The sequence below is a fragment of the Perna viridis genome, chromosome 8 (genome assembly GCF_037379345.1).
Source record: "Perna viridis isolate PV_CMFRI_1.1 ecotype Kerala chromosome 8, ASM3737934v1, whole genome shotgun sequence".
Taxonomy (NCBI): domain Eukaryota; kingdom Metazoa; phylum Mollusca; class Bivalvia; order Mytilida; family Mytilidae; genus Perna; species Perna viridis.
The window spans coordinates 17426417-17447064 of NC_142452.1; the positions used below are offsets into that span (position 1 = coordinate 17426417).

The window sequence follows — 20648 nt, forward strand, 5'->3', positions numbered from 1 at the left end:
ACTGGTAGTTCTCCTTTAGGACTTAAGCATTCATAAATACTGTTAACAACAGTATACCATTCTGACTATGGTTGTACTTCTACATAGAATCACATATTTTGATGTCATTACATTAATATCACAAGTCACTTTCCTCATGGTTGTTGTAGTACAGAATTCAAAACAGGGCAGTATTCAATATGTTGCATCCAGTTTTAGGCCAATAAAAAAATCACACATCAATTCATTATCAATTTTACTATTCAAAGATGCTTGTCTTAAAATAACATTACCATTGCCAAGATTAAGAAAGCAGGGAAAAACAGAAGCTTGCAAGTGTGATAGGGTTAACAGCACATTTCTTATGGTTGACACTCAATTTATTCGATTTCATATTCTAATTTGATATTCAGTTCTCCAGTTTAGTCAACTGTGAACAAACCATCAAGAACATTAATATTGCCCAGGAATAGTTCTACTTTAATCAACAATGAAATGCTTTGCAGGACACAGCTTGATACAAACACAGAGGTCAAATCTGGAACAGCTAGGGAAAATATGGACACACTTATTCAAACTTGATACAACTTTGAACTTAAGATTACTATTAGATATTTAACACAGGATAAATATATGACCAGAATCTTAGTTCCTACTTTTTGGCCCTTATTCTTAATCGGTTTCAGTTAAAACCTCAAAGGGCACCTTGTAGTTTCAGGCACCATTGTGCTCCCCTATTCTTACTTTGCTCTACTAACAACCCAAATACTATTCCCGGTCTTCCTTTCATCGTATGGCAACTTGTAGTAAAATTCATATCAGATCCATTCACTTTTTCTCAAGAAATTGTCCGGACATAAGGAAAATGCTTGTTCCAGACATCTTTTTGGCCTCTAATTCAAAAATACTTCAAGTCTTAATCCACAAAATCAATCCAAGTCTTCTTTTTGTGATGAAGCACCTTGTAAAACAGTCATATTCAAAGAGATCACTTTATTAGTACATGTAATAGTCAAATTATTGTCTGGACTTCAGGAAAATGCATGTTTCTGGCCCCCTTTTGGCCCCTAACTTCTAAAATGTTCATATCTTAACTCCCAAAATCAATACCAGTCTGAGTATTGTCATGTAGAATATTGTGGAATACTGTCATATTCATTCATATTCTTTAATTGGAGTTATACATTTAAATTTGATAAAATGCTTGTTTTTGGCCTTTTTCAGGTTCATAATTCTAAACCGGTTAGAACCATTAGCCACAGAATCAATATCAACCTTCCTTTTGCAGTTTGTAGCCTTGTTAGTAAATCTTGTAAAAATCAACAAACCAAAGTTCAAGTTATTGAGCCAAAACAGAATGTCTATGGATGACCGAGACAATGAATACATTGACAATGGCAACAAAGCATCATACCATTATACAACCACAAAATTTTTGCACTTGATTAAAACCATTTATTATACCATAAGTGATATCTGCAGTCCACTTTTCAGAATTTTGTCAAAAACATCAGATAAAATATTCAGGATATTAAACTCACAGATACACATTGATCAGCAGACACTGGTTCCGCTCCACACTGTGGCTTTATTTCACCAATTAATCAGGGAATACTTCTCCTTGCTGAAAAAAAGTTTTAGTTGCATGAATCCAGTAACAATCAGGTACTATTTGTTAAAACAAATATTTGATCTTTATATAATGCAAGCACTTGTCTTAAGAAATTTAATCAACTTCAGTCAGGTCTCCAACTTATAAAGTTTGTAATGGTGAACAGATATAGTTTAAATTTCTTTACACTACATACTGGTAGTTCTCCTTTAGGACTTAAGCATTCATAAATACTGTTAACAACAGTATACCATTCTGACTATGGTTGTACTTCTACATAGAATCACATATTTTGATGTCATTACATTAATATCACAAGTCACTTTCCTCATGGTTGTTGTAGTACAGAATTCAAAACAGGGCAGTATTCAATATGTTGCATCCAGTTTTAGGCCAATAAAAAATCACACATCAATTCATTATCAATTTTACTATTCAAAGATGCTTGTCTTAAAATAACATTACCATTGCCAAGATTAAGAAAGCAGGGAAAAACTGAAGCTTGCAAGTGTGATAGGGTTAACAGCACATTTCTTATGGTTGACACTCAATTTATTCGATTTCATATTCTAATTTGATATTCAGTTCTCCAGTTTAGTCAACTGTGAACTAACAAACCATCAAGAACATTAATATCGCCCAGGAATAGCTCTACTTAAATCAACAATGAAATATTTTGCAGGACACAGCTTGATACAAACACAGAGGTCAAATCTGGAACAGCTAGGGAAAATATGGACAAACTTATTCAAACTTGATACAACTTTGAACTTAAGATTACTATTAGATATTTAACACAGGATAAGTATATGACCAGAATCTTAGTTCCTACTTTTTGGCCCTTATTCTTAATCGGTTTCAGTTAAAACCTCAAAGGGCACCTTGTAGTTTCGGGCACCTTTGTGCTCCCATATTCTTACTTTGCTCTACTAACAACCCAAAATACTGTTCCCAGTCTTCCTTTCATTATATGGCAACTTGTAGTAAAATTTATATCAGATCCATTCACTTTTTCTCATGTAATTGTCCGGACATAAGGAAAATGCTTGTTCCAGACATCTCTTTGGCCTCTAATTCAAAAATACTTCAAGTCTTAATCCCAAAAATCAATCCAAGTCCTCTTTTGGTGATGAAGCACCTTGTAATACAGATTCAAAGAGATCACTTTATTAATAGTCAAATTATTGTCTGGACTTCAGGAAAATGCATGTTTCTGGCCCCCTTTTGGCCCCTAACTTCTCAAATGTTCAAATCTTAACTCCCAAAATCAATACCAGTCTGAGAATTGTCATGTAAAATATTGTGGAATACTGTCAGTCTTTCATATTCTTTAGAAAATCTCAATAATAATTGATGACTCATCATATGATTTTGAATTAAGAGGTAAAGTGATGGGTTCTCTGCACAGGCAGACCAGTACTATTTCTCATTTTCAGGTTGCCCTTTCGTGTATCCTACTTAAGTAAATACTTCTGGACACTATGATTGGACAAATTTTTTTTTATTAATTTGAGACTCTAACATTATCATACTTTAAAACTGCATAACATTTTTTGTAAACTATTTTATATAAATATATTTATATTAATTTAATTCATGTGCCTTTCATAGAAATAGGGAACTTTGATATTAAACATCATCCGCTTAAAATATCAAAGTAAGATGACTGTTATGCTATGACTTTGCTCACATTTTAAGTAAGGGAAATGAAGATAATGACTGGAAAAGTCAGTTAATAGTTACATTATTATTTAAAAAGGTCAATTTTTCAAAAGTTTTACTATTGTTGTCTATAAAAGAAATAAATAGTACTGTTTAACCTAAATCCAGGAGCCGTCAGGGTGCGAATTCTAACACTTTTCAAGTTGTGGGACATATTTTTCTGTAACTTTTCTGCCAATTTGTGGTATTGTACAAATAATTAATCTAATTGATTCCAGTAAAAAGTGTGACTTGGTGGATTACATAAAAAATGGACCAGTATTGCAGTAACCAATCGTTGGGACTTTTAAATTAAGTAAACTCACAGTTTAATTATTCACTTTCCTTATCCTGAAATCAAAATTATAAATTAACAAATATGGTATATGTATGCTCATGAAATCAGTATGACTCACCACGGCTTGTTTATTGACATTCAATATAAAAAAAAAATACTGAGGCATGAACAATGGAACAGTTCAAACATATAAAAATCCCAATATATGGCCCTGAACATGGAAACAGGTTATAAGTTTCCCATTTTTTTCTTTTCTTTCTTTTCCTTTTTTTGTTTAGTTTTGTTTTGTTTTATCATAGGGCCACTACTTGCGGTGATGCATATAAAAATATGTACCTGTTTGTTCTCATTTTTTTCATGATTTTAACTTTAAAAATTGTGTGAAACTAAGCATTTTTGAGAAACACCCAGCTTGTACAGAGTAGTGAAATCCAGTGAGGATCTGAAGCTTAAAGCATGCACTTCACACTTTTTTTTTCAAGTATTTCACATATTTACATGTAAGCCCTTTACTACCAACAATCAACATCATCTAGTTTCACCTATTATTTTTATATTTTACTAAATCAGACTGGGCCTACTTTTGAGTACAAAACAGTGCACCTCAATGGCATACAATGTAGATCTGTAGTGTAACCTATTCTTGGGTCAATGACAATGGGACTAAGAATTCAGACACATTGAATAATTCTCAATCATTAACAGACCAGATTTTCCTAGGTCAAGAAACATGGTGAAAAATGGCAAAATCAGAAGTAAATATATAGTAAGAGTAATCAAGGGAACCAAGGTTATAGCAGTAATCAAAAGAATGTAATCCAGGGACAAAGACCAGACAAGGAAAACAATAATACACAACAAAGAACACAAAGTAGCTAAAATCATACAAAATAACAAAGGCAAATGAGCAACTCGGAAAAATGAATCGTAACATTAAAACCTTGCATTGAAAAATCAGAATTCCGATATAAAGTGAAGTCAGGTCTGTCTATAAGTAGATTGGTGCACAGTATAACAACAAAATGTTTCCCAGAGCACAGCTAGCATTATAATTTAGAAATGTGTATATGTTGCTTTCCTAGATGGCAGGAGAGCATCAGTTACAGTATGGGGTAAGGGTTAAAGCAGTTATGGGTTAAAGGCAAATTAAGCCAAATCAATGACAATTGTTATATTCATACTCACAGTGTTATTGTAGTAAATCAACATTAAATCAATAAGTCACTTTGTTTCAGAATTCTTGAAAGTGTGAGACAGGGTGCACTTTTTTCTTGTAATATTTAGTCTTTGTTAATCTATTGTATGATACTGAATGTTCAAATTCTTATACCGTTATTATTAATATTGTTAGCTGTGCCCTTATCCCAGATGATATATTATGCATCAGAAATGATGAGGCTACTGTCCAATTTATGCTGGATGTCTGCTTCAGTAATTCATAAGAAAGTAGCTCGTTAGTGCAAACAAATCTTTTAATCATTTTTTATTGAATATAAGACCTGTTGCAATAAACTATGTATGGAAAATAAGTGGAGACATTTTATTTGTGTTAAAAGTTAAACTCATGAAGGTATTGAACTGAACTAGCATTTCAAATCTTGATAGTATTGCACAATAGCTGCAACTTTGACATTTGCAAATTTCTGTTACAGTGAAATTAGTACCTGGTATAATTTTATTAAGAAATTGTTATGTGACATTCTTGAACTATCAGTGAAGTATTGTTCCATTTGTGGTTGAAGATACAGAGATCAGTTAGCACATATTTCCTACATAGTTGTTCACACATTAACATTTTTGATACATGGTCAGACATAATAATTGAGAAATTACCAGGCACTTTCATGTTATAATGATGGGATTTGTACTAAATCTTATCAGGAAAACAGACGCCAACTGATCTAAAAGACTGGGAACCCACTTAATTAAGGATAGACATTTCAACATATAACTACCAAAATAACACTGCACGGGTTATTCTAAGATATCGCTCCACCGCTGATCATACTCCATGTCAAATATGTGATATTTACTTTAAATATGACATGGGCGAATAACAATATTAATGCTATTTAAACTGCATTGAACTGCAAGATTTCAATGATTATATGATATTAACTATTTAAATTTTGACGCAGAGAGCTGGACTATATCATCAAATTGACCTGAACATTCACAGGGAGGAAAGCTCAATCGAGATTTGCCAATTTATTTCACTCATTCTGACCCTTCTAATGAAGAAGTTGGGAGGTTCTAATGACAGATTTTCGAAGGTGCAATGTACATTTTTGTGTAGTAAGTATAGATTACAGTGGCAGATCCAGGGGAGGGCACCCCTCCTTTTTATTGGAAAATGTCATGTGTGATTAATTGAACTTCTGTACATAAAATGCAAGCACAGTGTACATATACGTTAATTACTGCATGTACATGTCCATAAATAAAATAAAATGGTAAACATACTTGTACATACTTGTAGCAAACTTATCATTGAAACTATTTTCCATTTTTCATCATATTCAGTAGGTTATCTTGAACTATCAAACAGGAGGGCCCCCTAGTGAAAATAAACACTGGAATTCCACTGGAATTCCATTAGTATACCAGTGGGCAATTTCACCCAAATTCATTCAGAATTTCACTGGAATTCCAGTGAAATTTCCACTGTTATTTGGTTTAATTTCCAGTGGAATCCACTGAAATTACAGTAAAAATTTGGGCGAAATGCCCAATGGAATTTCTACTGGAATTCACTGTAATTCAGTTGAAATTCAAGTGGAATTCTACTGTAGTTTACTGGTCTGTGTCCTATGGAAAGTCCAGTGGAACCCACTATACACTCCACTGAAATTTACTCGAACTGAAATATGCTCCTGTAGGGATTATGGTTGTATATTCTAGTAAATTTGCAGTTTAATATTCATGTTATTGTCAACAACAAATATTAAAAGTGATACATGTGAGAACAGGAAAAAGAATTGATCACTAAAATTATTTCATTGGGAACTTAATTCAGTGTTAAAAAGTTAAGTTTCTGCCTATCTGGAAAAAAATTAAAATACCCACAAAAAATCATATTCAATAAAAAGCATGATGGTCTGAAAGTTTGTTTACTCTGACTGAGGTTCATTTGATTATATATATAATGCAAGTTACAAGAAAAAAATACTATCTTCATTTAGATTAAACTATAAAAAGTATATTTTTCTAATATTTTTCACTGATATAACTTAAGGAAAAGTTTACCTTACAGTTAAAATGGAAAAGTTTAAAATCTTTCAAGTTGCTTTTGAAGAATGCAAGCCAGTTTATTGATGCTTATTACATATGAGTTAAATGATATCTAAACATTTCATTTAATTACTGTGAAAGTACTATTGTTCCTGGGGTACCAATTTTCGTGGTTTTCGTGGGAAGGTCAATCCACGAAATTTGGTTCCAATCAAATAGGATATTTCCATTGATGTGTATACTGAAAACCTAAAACAACAAATTCAAGAATCCACAAACTTGTGTTTCTTCCCTTATCCAAGGAAATTGGTTTCCACAAATTTAAGTACTTTCACAGTAAGTGATTTTTTTCTGCAAATATTTATAATTAAAAGAATAAATAAATAAAAACAACTTATCTAAAGAGAGTGCCCAACTGCTATCCCTTGATGTCAGCCAATAACCCTTCTGAGTGCCAAAATTTTTTGCCAAAATTTTAATTCAGAAAACCCACATAATAATATGTCATTCCTCACAAAAAATACTTCCTTCTTATTTCTGAAGAAAATTAATTTACTTATTGTTGTACCTTAGTTGATACAAAGAAATCATTTTATTTTCAGTAGATGTACATGTATTTAAATAAAAGTTCAATAACCAGCAGAAACTTTGTTTTACAATTTTTGTTTTTTTGTTCTGGTTTTCAATTGTATGTATTTCCCCATGCAGGTCCGGGTGTTAAAAGAATAGGCCTGCAGCAGCGCTAAGCTTGTCGTAAAAGGCGACTAAATAGTGCTCAGAAACCTAGCCAGGGGCTAGGGTGCTCTGCCCACAAAGCAACTGGGATGTGTGCCCCAGGTGGTGGAATGAGGTACCCCTGGCGTGGTACATGCTGGGGTTGTCAGGCTATAATACGGAAAACCCGGCCGCAAACCATAGTGGTGCACCGTGTTGGGAAAGATGCCACGTTCCTCGCACATTAAAAAACCCTACTGTGGTATTCTCCCGGAGTAGGAACCATAGGGCTCCGCCATAGGACGCTAAAATACCTGACCCTATCCACTTCTCCCTATTTCCAATGGCAATCAAAATTGTGGACCCCATTGTCCTTGTGTCCCATCCCTTTTTCATTTCATCATCATTTCATGTTCATTTTAGCATCAATTTCATGTTCATCGTCTGAATATAGCTGAAATATTGCTGCTCGGACATTAAACCCCAGCAAACAAACATACAAAACAATTGTATGTATTCATACTCATTCGTCCTGGTTACTTTAGTTTATCAACTGTACAAATAAGTGACCTCCTGAAGATGCAGAAACTACTTATAAATTATTTCTAGTCATTTGATAAGAATATATCTATTGATTGTATCAATTAACACAAAATTGTAAACTGGCATTGTTATTAAGGAACATATGGTTTGAATTGACTTTTTATAAAGATCATCTATTTACCTAAAAAACATAATTGTTTTAATATATCAGAATCAAATACTAATTTAATTTCCAATGCATTTAATTATGCAACTTGAATTCTCTTTTAATACCAGTGGTCCTGTTCACAAAAAATCGTAAGTGTAAAATTAGTCGTAAGTTATGACGTCATTATTTAGTAAGTCAAAGTATTGCAATGTCATAACTTACAACTAATTTTACACTTACGTGAAAAGGACCAAAGGTTTTTGTTAATTTATTGGAATGTGGTGAAAACAAAATATGATTACTTTTAAATATTTTTTTGCAAAATATAAGCCATAAATCTCAAACTTGGATTTATTATTTCAAACAATTAGGAGAGACAATTGTATAAACTCATTCTGAAATATTTCTTTGGAACAAAACATGGCAGGCTTCTCTAAAATTCCTCTGGAATACATGTATTTCAATGATAATACTTTCACTCCACAAAAAAAACCACTGGAATATTTTCTTCTACAAATGAATTCCTAGGGCATTTCACTGGAAAAAGATCTTTCACTGGAATTCCAGTGAAATTCCACTGTCAATTTCAGTGGGGGGGTATCCAGAAGTTTCAATATTTTTTTTACAATGCAGTTACCTTTGGTTCTGTAGGAGATACTTTTCATCATTTTGTTTGATAAAAATGTATAAAATTCTGGAGGTACCTTTCAGTAGTTTAGAAGGATAAAAGTACCTGGTACAGCCTCTTAATGAAAGGCCTGGGTATCCAGTGAAATTAGGTAATGTCTTTGGGACTCCAGTGGATGCATGATGCATACATTTGTACATGCTCCTAAAATCCAAACTTCCACACCAACCACAGACCTTTATGGCATACCCTATATCATGCCAATAGACCTATATCGCATACCCTATATCACACCCTAGACCTGTATCATCCCTAGACATATCTCATACTGAATGTCAAACCCCTAGACCTTTATTGCATACAATATATCACAACCCTAGACCTTCATTGCCTCCTGTATATCACCCCCTAGACTTATATCGCACAACCCTAGACCTATATCACATACCATATATCACAGTGACACATCCCTAAACATATTTCAAGTATCCTATATATCACATCACACCCACATATTGCATACCTTATATCACACGCCTAGACCTATATCACATACAGTATATCACACGCCTAGACCTATATCAAATACAGTATATCACACCCATGGACCTATATCGAATTTGCTAAATCACACCCATAGACTTTTATGGCACATGCCTAGACATATATTGAATATCATATATCACACCTTGCACAGAACACAATTGAAGTACAAGAAAGAATGAACATGTCATGCAAAAATCTTTTTGATATGCAGTATCAACCCTCGACCTATATCACACAGCAGGCCAGTGGCCCTTGAGTTGATATAGGAGTCACCTGTTGATACTGCATGTGAAACAGATTTTATAATAATTATGTTAAATATATTTCTGAAGTGTAACTAAAATAATATTTTATTTTAACAATAGAATATTGATCATTACGTTCGTACGAACACGTGTTCTTATCGCAATTAAAAACATCCGAGTGAATTCGAATTCACCACATCCGGTTCCCTCATCACCCGGAAATGCACCTGAAAATACAGGTAAGCAATTTAGTTTTAATTTTTGCGTTCAAGACGGACTCATCGTAAATTTATCATAGCTTTGGAAATTTTATGTTTCAAAGTGTTATAGTTCAAGTTGCATTTGCAGTTGCGGTATGGAGGTTGAATCAGATTGTCACAACTCACTTTCAGAATCCGACAGCCAGGGTTGTGAGTGATAATTCTTCTTGTTCACAGACAGAAAAGGTCCCAAGTAAGAGGAAGTACTCCTCGACACCATTGAAAACAGAAACTATTCGGGCTGAGGTAGAAAAAAAAGTTAGTAACATGGAAAATAGTTTCAATGATAAGTTTGATAGACTTTTTCAGCTATTTTCCCAAGATATAACTGTCAGAATAAGGAGAGCTCAGTTCTGTCTAAATCTGATGGTCGAGAGGTGGATAATGACCCAGTAGGGGAGCATAGACCACAGTGACAAATTATAGGGTTAAATCCTAATTTAGATGAAGATTTAGGTTCCCCTAGAATATCTCGTAATAGAGACTTTCAAAGTAGAGATTGTGGAAAACCATAAATCTGTGCTATCCTCTTTTGGTCTCTCTACCAAGGACGATGATTGTGATTTACCATCTATGTACTGGATTCCTAAACTCCACAAGAATCCATACAAACAACGTTTCATAGCTGGATCTGCAAATTGTACCACCAAACCTCTTTCAAAACTTTTAACTTCTATACTCACAACTGCCAAAGAGGGTCTGCAGTCTTACCACAACACTTGTTACTCCCATAGTGGTATTAATTCAATGTGGATCCTGAAAAATTCGAAAGATCTTTTGGAGACAATCAGTTCAAGACTATCATCTGAATGTAATAGCATTAAAACCTATGATTTTTCAACACTGTATACTTCTATTCCCCATACTCAGTTCAAATCCCGTCTTAAAAACATTATACATCGTTGTTTTTTCCAAAAAAGATGGTACACCTAGATACAAATATATAGTTCTTGGTAGAGATTTCTCATACTTTGTAAGAAATAATTCCAAATCATCTTCCAAATATACAGAGAAAGATGTTTACAAATTGCTGGAATTTTTAATCGACAACATATTTGTCCAGTGTGGTGGACGTGTTTTTCAACAAATGGTCGTCATTCCAATGGGAACAAATTGTGCTCCTATACTTGCTGACCTATTCCTTCACCCTTATGAGGCTTTCTTTTAGCTGATCTGATCAGGAAGAAAGAATATCGTTTGGCTAGCTCCTTCAATCTCAGTTTCCGCTATATAGATTACGTATTATCTTTAAACAATCCTAATTTCGGGGATTTGATACATCGCATCTACCCAAAAGAACTTGAGATAAAGGATACTACAGACACTGTGAAGTCAGCCTCATATCTTGACCTACACTTAGAAATCAATGGTAAAGGAAAACTATTACGACAAACGTGATGACTTTTCATTCAGAATTGTCAACTTTCCTTTCATCTGTGGCAACATCCCTTCGGCAACTATGTATGGAATGTTCATATCACAACTCATACGTTATGCCAGAGCTTGCCGAAACTATGCAGGCTTTTCGTATCGCACTAGAACTCTAACAAATAGGCTTCTGGAACAGGGTTATGTTGCTACAAGATTGAAGTCATCACTACAGAAGTTTTATGGTCGTCATAATGAACTTGAGGATCGTTATGGTGTATCCATCTGCACCATGAAAACTGATTTATTCAACGGATCATAGTTTTCCTTTCCTCATTTGTCTACCCTGAACTTGGCGGGTGTTTCTAGAAAAGCAGAGGACGCTTACCCTACCGTGCACCTGGTCCATGTTCCCAGTTTTTAGTAGAGTCCGAGTTGCTCATTTGCTTTTGTTACTTTGTATGTATGATTTTAGTTACTTTATGTTCTTTGTTGTGTATGTCTGTTTTCCATGTCCGGTCTTTGTCCCTGAATTACATTCTTTTGATTACCGCTATAACCTTGGTTCCCTTGATTACTCTTTGACACCTGGTCAGAATTGCTTCTTGTGGTTAATGAAAGGGAACGTCAGGACTTAGACATAAGGTCTGAATATGACAAAAGTGAACCAAATGGAAGTGTTTCTGGAAATAATCCAGTTAAAAGAGACACTGATAGCATACATGTAAATGACAATACAAGTAATGTTTCAAACAGTAAGGTTGAATGGTTTCTGAAACATATTTCATGTGCTATAACACAGAATATAGATTTGCAGCAATCTGTGAGTGAGCATGAGTTGACTAATGAAAGTAGTCAGACAAGGAGTAATTTTTTGTCACAGATCTTTAAGGAAGACATTGCGAAATAAAAGAGTAGGGTAGGGTTAATATTAGACCAAGCACAAGTAGGTATTCTGGAAAATTCTTGGCGTAGCAAGAACCCTGATCACATTACATCTTACAAGGAGGAATACGAGAACATTTTCCCTATACATGATAGTGCAGTGGAGTTTTTGAAGGTTCCTACTTTAGATATTCTTGAACCTATGCTTAAACAAACTCATGGTCAGAAGGCTGTTAAATCTTGGGACAGTCACCATCAGTTGTATACCCAACCACTATGTCAAATTGAAAAGCACAGCTTTCATCTCATATGAACATTATTTCTATTCTTTACATGCAACAGGCATTAGGTCTTTGTTAAATGCATTGGATAAGGACACTGACAAAGAAACTGTAGGTCAAACTGTTAAGGACCAATCTGCAATGTCAACAAAAACTCTTGACCAAGCGGGTCGTATCGGGCCTTTTTGTCATTTAATTAGCCGTGAGAAAGGGGAATTGAAGTCAGTGGTGTATAAGACTAACCAGGCTAACCAGAAGAAAGATGGCAAGTCTGGCAAGAGTTCTGGGGGTTCTTTTCCGATCCCCAAGAAGAATGACAGTTGACTCAGAGGCAAGTACAATATGTCTGTGTCCACAAATACCTGTTGGGGGTAACCTAACTAAATTTGTTCAAAATTGGCAGAACAATTCCACAAATCGGTGGATAATTTGAATTATTCAAGAGGGTTATAAATTGGAATTTCAAGAGAAACCTCTTTGGAAGGGAATAAAGACTACTTTGGTTTCTAAAAAAAATCAAGAGTCTTTTTATGCAAGAAATAGATACTCTTTTGGCAAAAGATATCATAGAAAAAGTAAATTTTCCACAGGCTGTAAACGGTTTTTACAATACATTATTTCCTGTTCCAAAGAAGAACGGGAAAATGAGAATGGTGACAAACCTCAAACCTCTAAATGGGTATTTGAAAAAGATTCATTTCAAAATGGACACTATTAGCAAAGTATTGAGCCCAGTAAAGCCAAACAATAGGGCAAAATCTCTTGATCTGTCAGATGCATATCTACATGTACCAATTTATTACAATCACAGGCCATATATGCGCTTTCGAGTTCAAAAACAAAGTCATCAGTGGAAAGCAATGTGCTTTGGTCCAACATTTTCTCCACGAATATTTACAAAAATAGTATCTGTAGTGGAAGCTTACTTAAGAAAACAGAACATCAGACTAGTAGTATATTTAGACGATATAATGATAGTCTGTCCGTCAAAACATCAGTTGATAGAAGATCGAGAGAAATGTGTCAATCTTCTGGTTTCATTAGGGTTCATAATAAACAAGGAGAAATCCATTATGATTCCAACTCAGAAAATAACTTATCTGGAAAGAGTTTTTCATTTAGACAAGGGAATTGTACATCCAACATTGGAAAGGGTACAAAAAATTCAAGCCTTGATTCAGAAGACGTTTTCAGGTTAGACAGTGGCTTTGGATTATCTAAATATTCTGGGTATGATGGTTTCTTGTGTGGAGTTAGTACCAAATGCTAGTCTACACATGAGACCCATTCAGTTACATCTATTGCATTTTTGGAGACCATCTTCCAGAGATATGTCAAAAGTAGTTCCCTTTACTCAACATCTCAAGTACCATCTTTTATGATGGAAAAATTCAGTCAACATGCTGAAAGGCTGATTTTTAGTATTTCCGAAAGTCGATGCTATAGTCACGACAGGTGCTTCAATGAAAGGTGTTGGGGGCTATATTGGGACCAAAATTTTTCAAGGGGAGTTGAATGTAGATCAGAAAAGCATATAAATTGTTTAGAGATGAAAGCCATATTTCTGACAATGAAACATTTTCTGAATCAACTACAAGGCAGGTAGTTTTGATCAGGACCGACAATACCAATTGTGTTCCATACGTAACTCGTCGGGGGGGGGGGGGGGACACGATCACCGAAATTGTGTCTTCTGACAAGGGAATTGTGGCAGATGGCAATTCAAAATGGTATAATTTTGAAAGCAGCTCATATAATGGGCAAGAAAAATATATAAGCCGATCAGTTGAGTCGATTCAAAATTCGACCAACAGAATGGATGTTGAACAAGGAAATTGTTCAGCAGATCTTTTCCAAGGTTGGGAAACCTCAGATCGATCTTTTTGCCTCTGTGCAGAACAAACAGATTGTCAAGTACTGTACTTGGACAGTGGATCTGGAAGCAGTGGCTCTGGATGCACTGTCGATTTCATGGGAGAACATGTTTGTTTACATTTTCCCTCCAATTTGTCTAAGTCAGAAGATACTAAAATATATCAAGCAGTACCATTGTCAGCTAATTTTGATAGCTCCTCAGTGGTCAAGGAGAATTTGGTATAAGGAGATATAGGAGTTGTTGATAGCTCCTCCCCTCAAACTTTCATTACAGAAATATCTGTTGACTCAACCAGGAACTCAGATGTATCATCCAGATCCACAGATGTTAAAACTGAATGCTTGGCTTCTTTTCACAGAAATTTCAAAGCAGAAGGTTTTTCAGAACCAGTTAGAGAGTTGCTCACTGCTTCATGGAGGCAGGGAACTCAGAAGGATTATTCCACCAAATTTGTCAAATACAATAGTTGGTGTAGTTCAAAACAAATTAATCCATATTCAGCACCTTTTAAGTGAAGTAGATGATTTTTTGGTTTATTTATATGAATCAGGTTTACAATATAGAACCATATCTGGTTATAGATCTATGTTGTCAGCAATTGTGCCTCCAATTCAGAATTGTCCAGTGGGAAAAAATCCACACATTTCAAGATTGATTAAGGGAATTTTTCATTCTAGGCCACCTCAAGTAAAATTACTCCCTGAATGGGATTTAGAAATTATTTTACAAGCTTTAGAGAGTTCAAAGTTTAAACCTCTTGATAAAGTTTCATTAAAATTGGTTACTTTAAAAACAGTATTCTGTTGGCAATAACTACTTTTAGAGGATGTAGTGATTTGGAGTCTCAGAATAGATCAGGAGTCTATGAAGGTACAAGAGAAGGGTGTTACTTTCATAAGACATGGTTTATCTAAACAGGATAGACAAAGGCATTTTGGGATGAAAATACATGTTCCTCATTTCGAGGAAAGGCCACTTTTGGATCGTAATAGATGTTTGAAAATCTATTTAGATATGACAAAAGATTTTCGACATAGGTTGGAAGCGCCAGACAGTTTTAGGTTATTTCTGGCTTTTAAAGAACCACATAAACCAGTATCAACAGTTACTATTTCAAGTTGGTTGTTCAGGCAATCAAAACGGCATATGCAGATAAAGATATGAAAGTTAAAGCTCATTCTACAAGAGCGATTGCTCTAACTTGGGCATTGTACAAGGGTGCATCTGTCAAAACTATTTTAGAAGCAGCAGATTGGGCTTCTGAGTCAACTTTTGCCAAATTTTATTTGAGGGAGTTAGATTCCCAAAAACTATTACAGTAATGTTTTTATTTTCATGTATGTGTTTTTCAGAACAGTGAATGACCAGTTGTATGTATAAAGTACTATATATATATAACTTTCCATTTTGGCATGTACAATTCAGTATGGAGTTTAAAGAAATAGTAATACAATAAACATGTGTATATATCCATTAAGTCATAACTATGATTATCAATATGTTTCTTTTCAGTACATGGTCAAGATATACCAGATACATTTATTTTTGATGCAGATAATAAAGTAAGAAACAAGATTTTTAAGCCTCAAGAAAGAGAGTTATGTTACAAATTCTGTGTCCACGAAAGTGCATTGAAAATGTGTTGGATATCAAGGCTACCAAAAGTAGACCTTTTCTAAGAGCTGATTTTCATGGACATTCTTACATGTACAATGTACTAAGTAAGGTATACATTATTTATTCATTTACTTTGTATGTACACAGTTATTCAAAATTTTCAAAACGAGTAATAGGTATACTGTTTTTAGAACAGTGTAGAACAATGTTGTCATATTTCTTAGCAAAATTTGCAGTTCACATTTGTATGTCTGTGAACAAAAAATTTACACTGAAAACCACAAAAATACATGTGCATGTTCTCTATCTATGGTTACTGGCATATGCAGTACAGTATCAATTTAAGATTTCGTACATGAAATCATGATATTTGAAATATAGTAATACATGTATCTAATTGGTTTTCTACTTTACAGTGTGACATTAATTGCTCATAGATAAATCAACATTCAGGGATTAATCCAGAGATTTTGAAATGGGGTCCAAACATCATTATAAACCAGCAGGTAGCTAAAATTATACATGGAAGAAGCCATAAAGCAATATCCTTAGCAAGCTTTCCATTTTTTGTATTTAGAAGGTTTTTGTCTGGTAAATGAAATGCCTTTAATTTATTGTTTTAAACTCATCACTTCAAACCACTTTTAATGATTTACAAAATGTATCTGGCAATGAGGGAATGTTGTTTTAACAATGACAGGTGAAAAGTAACCTTTTCTACTCTTACTTATGTTACCTGTTATTAATAGTTATTGAAACAAAGATGTGCTCATGAAATACACTGTACATTTTTGTAACGTTTGTTATATTATTTCTGATAAATGTTTATTTTTTCTTAATCATAAATACAGCTTATAGAGTTATTAAAAGAATAAAATCTAAGAACATTGAAATATAGTAAATGTATACTATATTAACATTTTTTAATGTAGGACAAAAAACTATGAATAAAGACAGAAATATTGTTTGCAAAATTTCAATTGACCAGTATTGATCACTGTGGGAATATTGACCAGGTGGTTTAAAAACCAGTTAAAACCTGGTACTGTTATAACCACCAACCATTATTTTTGCCTGATTTGCACAAAATTATATCACATATAACAATATTTCCAAACAAGAGGAGGTTTCTCCATATCATATAGTTAAAATACATGTATATTTTCATGAATTTACTGTGTAACATTTTGCATAAATCAGACACTGTTATGATTTTTTTTCCTTGATTTCTTTTCAGTGGTTAAAAGTTTCACTAGATGAAGCGAGAAGAAAGCAAAAGTAAAACAGACCATTTCTGTGCTGGGACACTACAAAGCAGCAGTAAATGTATATGTCAACATCTCTTAATAAAGAAACTATAAAAACAGGAAGCCTGATATATTAGCACTTATATATTTGCAAAACATAAGAGTTACTTGTATTATAGTTATATTTCATGCAGAAAAAAGTGAAAGAAATGTGCATACATTATTGAAGGTAGACAGCTATAAAACACTCAGCAATAGTGATTCATCATAAACAAAGTGGTACTTATGGGGTATGGGTTCACTAGTACTTTTTTGTTTTGGAGAGAAAAAAAGATGGATTTATACTCAAAGTGCACTTGTGACAAAGATATCATATACAAATTTTAGTTTCATTACAAAAAAAATTCTACATCAAAGTGAGCACAAACAAGGAAAAGTTTTTTGCTCATTTCTCCCTTGAGATTAGGCCTTTGTTCAACTTCCTCCAGTCTGCAGAGGCCAAATCTCAAGGGAGAAATGAGCAAAAAAACTTTTCCCTGTTTGTGCTCACTTTGATGTAGATTTTTTTTTGGTCATGAAACTAAAATTTGTCCTTGTTATTGTTGTCTGAATTAGGCTACTGAATTCAACTTCCTCCAGTCTAAAGGACCCGTGCAGGTCTGGGTGTTAAAAGAATAGGCCTGCAGCACCGCTAAGCTTGTCATAAAAGGCAACTAAATAGTGCTCTGTAACCTACCCAGGGTCAAGCGCTCTTCCCACAGAGCAACTGAGATGTGTGTCCCAGGTGGTGGAATGGGGTACCCTTGGCGTGTTACATGCTGGGGTTGTCAGGCTATAACACGGAAAACCTGACCGCAAACTATAGTGGTGCACCGTCTTGGGAAAGATGTCACATTCCTCGCACATTAAAGAACCCTGCTGTGGTATTTGATAGGAGTAGGAACCTTTGCGCTCCGCCACAAGAGGCTAAATTGAACGACCTTACCCATCCCCCCTTTTTCTAGTGGCAATCAAACTTTGTCGAGCCCTGTGCAGGTCCGGGTGTCAGGGGGTGGGCCTGTGGCGGCGCTGGGCTTGTCGTGAGGGGCGACTGGGTGGTGCTCGGAGACCTGGCCAGGGGCTGGGCGCTCTGCCCACAGAGCAACTGGGATGTGTGCCCAAGGTGGTGGAATGGGGTACCCCTGGCGTGTTGCATGCTGGGGTTGTCAGGCTGTAATATGGAAAGATTAGCTGTATACCATAGTGGTGTACCGTGTTGGGAAGGTTGCCACATTCCTTGCACGTTGAAGGGCCCTGCTGTGGTGTTCGATGAGAGCAGGGATTTTTGTGCTCTGCCATGGGAGGCTCGGGTGCCCAACCCTACCCATCCCTCCCTTTTGACTTGTGGCAATCAAAAATTGTCAACCCCATCGTCCTTGTGTCCCATCCCATTTTTCATTTCATGTTCATTATATCATCCATTTCATGTCCATCGTCTGAATATAGCTGAAATATTGCTGCTCTGACGTTAAACCCCAACAATCAATCAATCAATCCAGTCTACAGGATTCATTTCTACTTCATGCATCTCCAAACTGAAATTTCAAGGTGTGGATCCATTGTAACTTTGAAAATTCATCAAATATTAATAGTCAGTGATTCTCAGTGGAATTCATATTTTGTAAGATATGCAAATTTAAGTGTTCGGGAATTTGAGGACATCAACATGTGTACAGCCAGGAATACCAAAAGCAACAATACAAAATAAGATCCAAAAATATATATTGATAAACGGACTGTATAAATATACACGGCACTAAAACAAACGGTTATTCTTTAAAAGGACTAAGTTTTGATCGGTTTATTTAGCCTACAAGTTGGTTACATGAATATTTTTGATTACTTTGAAATCTTCCTTGATTCAGTGCCTCAGCACTTTGATTATACATACATTAGCAAGTAATATTCATAAAGCATTTTTTTTACATATCATATCAATAGTTAGTATTATAATATACATTCATTTTGTTATGCTGATTTTGTAATATGTTCATTGTAATTTCATTACTTAAAATATAAAGACATGAATGAATGAATGTATGTTTAGAAACAAGAAAAAAATATGATGTTATAGAGTACTTCAACTTTCAATATTGCATTTGATATCCCCTTCGATAAATACATTTATCCTATCTGAGCCTTAACTAACTAGAAATACTGTAAGCAAGCTCAAGAAAACAATACCCCCAGCCTCAAAAAATGCCCAACCTTGCTTTAAAATTTAAAAAAATATCCCTTGCGCAGTTTAGGAGGAGTTATGCTTACAGGGTTTCATAAAGTAAAAATCGTAAAAATTTGGATTACATGTATCTCCATTTCCATTCTTCCAACAGTAATTATATTCCTATATGCATGTCATCTACATATGATGCCCAAACTTACTATAAAAGTTAATAAAAATCACTTGAGCTCTTTCTGAGAAGTTGTGCTTATGAGGTTTTAACATGCAAAACCCTTAAGATAAAGATTTAGTAGTGAATGCTGCTGAAGGGGTAACTATGTAGTATTGTTATGTCACTGAAGAAAAACAGCCTGAAATTGATGACTAGGAGTGCTGCACTTTTCTGGATCTTCGTTCATTTCTTGGGATTTGGTGAGTATTTCATTGGTAATCATACCACATTTCCTATTTTTATATGTTAAACTTTCACTTCCACATGCATACTGTAAGCAAAGCGTGTCCAGTTCAATTTTACACATTTGCACATAATTGTTTCAGGACAGCACCATACATTGACAGTTTTATTAATTACAGTAGTTGTTATCAATTAAGATCATAGATCAGAATTGATATTGCAGTTGCCAGAGCCTATAAATTTGTAAAGCTTGTTAGCATTTACAACTATCTCTTACACCACCGCAGAAAAAATAGTTCCACTGGCAAACAACATTTAGGTTCTAATGTAAATACTAAAGTACCCTTTACCATTATTTCTAAAATATCAGAATCAATTTCATGATATTTAAGCAAATAAATAAAACCAATACACAACATAACTAAATATGCTGATTAATTTGGTTTGAATTAACAACACAACCAAATTAAAAATAGTTGACCTCATACATGACATGTATTGCTCATTTGAAAGTTTCATTCTATCTATTATAGTTTTTAAGATATTGGCTGAAAACTGCATAAAACAACAAGGAGTTTTCTAATACATTGTAACTTTAATCCCCACCAACTTTTGTAGGCCTTTTCATAAGGATCATTTCAGCAATTGAAAGTTTCATTCTATCTATCATAGTTTTCAGGATACTGGTAACCTGAATAATATCAGTCTTTATATTGCACTGTCTCTGATTGTTCCATTAACTTGAGAGGACTCTGACTGATAGAGGGCGCTATATTATTCGAGTTAAGATATTGACTGAAAACTGTAAAAAAAAACCATCCTTTTTCACCTTCAAGGCCAATAACTCTTACAAG

The 20648-nt window shown here is 34.4% G+C and overlaps 1 pseudogene; it reads left to right on the forward strand.

The window, feature by feature from the left end:
- Positions 1-13299: 13299 nt before the first annotated feature.
- LOC148609576 (uncharacterized) lies at positions 13300-15628 on the forward strand (annotated as a pseudogene).
- The last annotated feature ends 5020 nt before the right edge of the window (positions 15629-20648 follow it).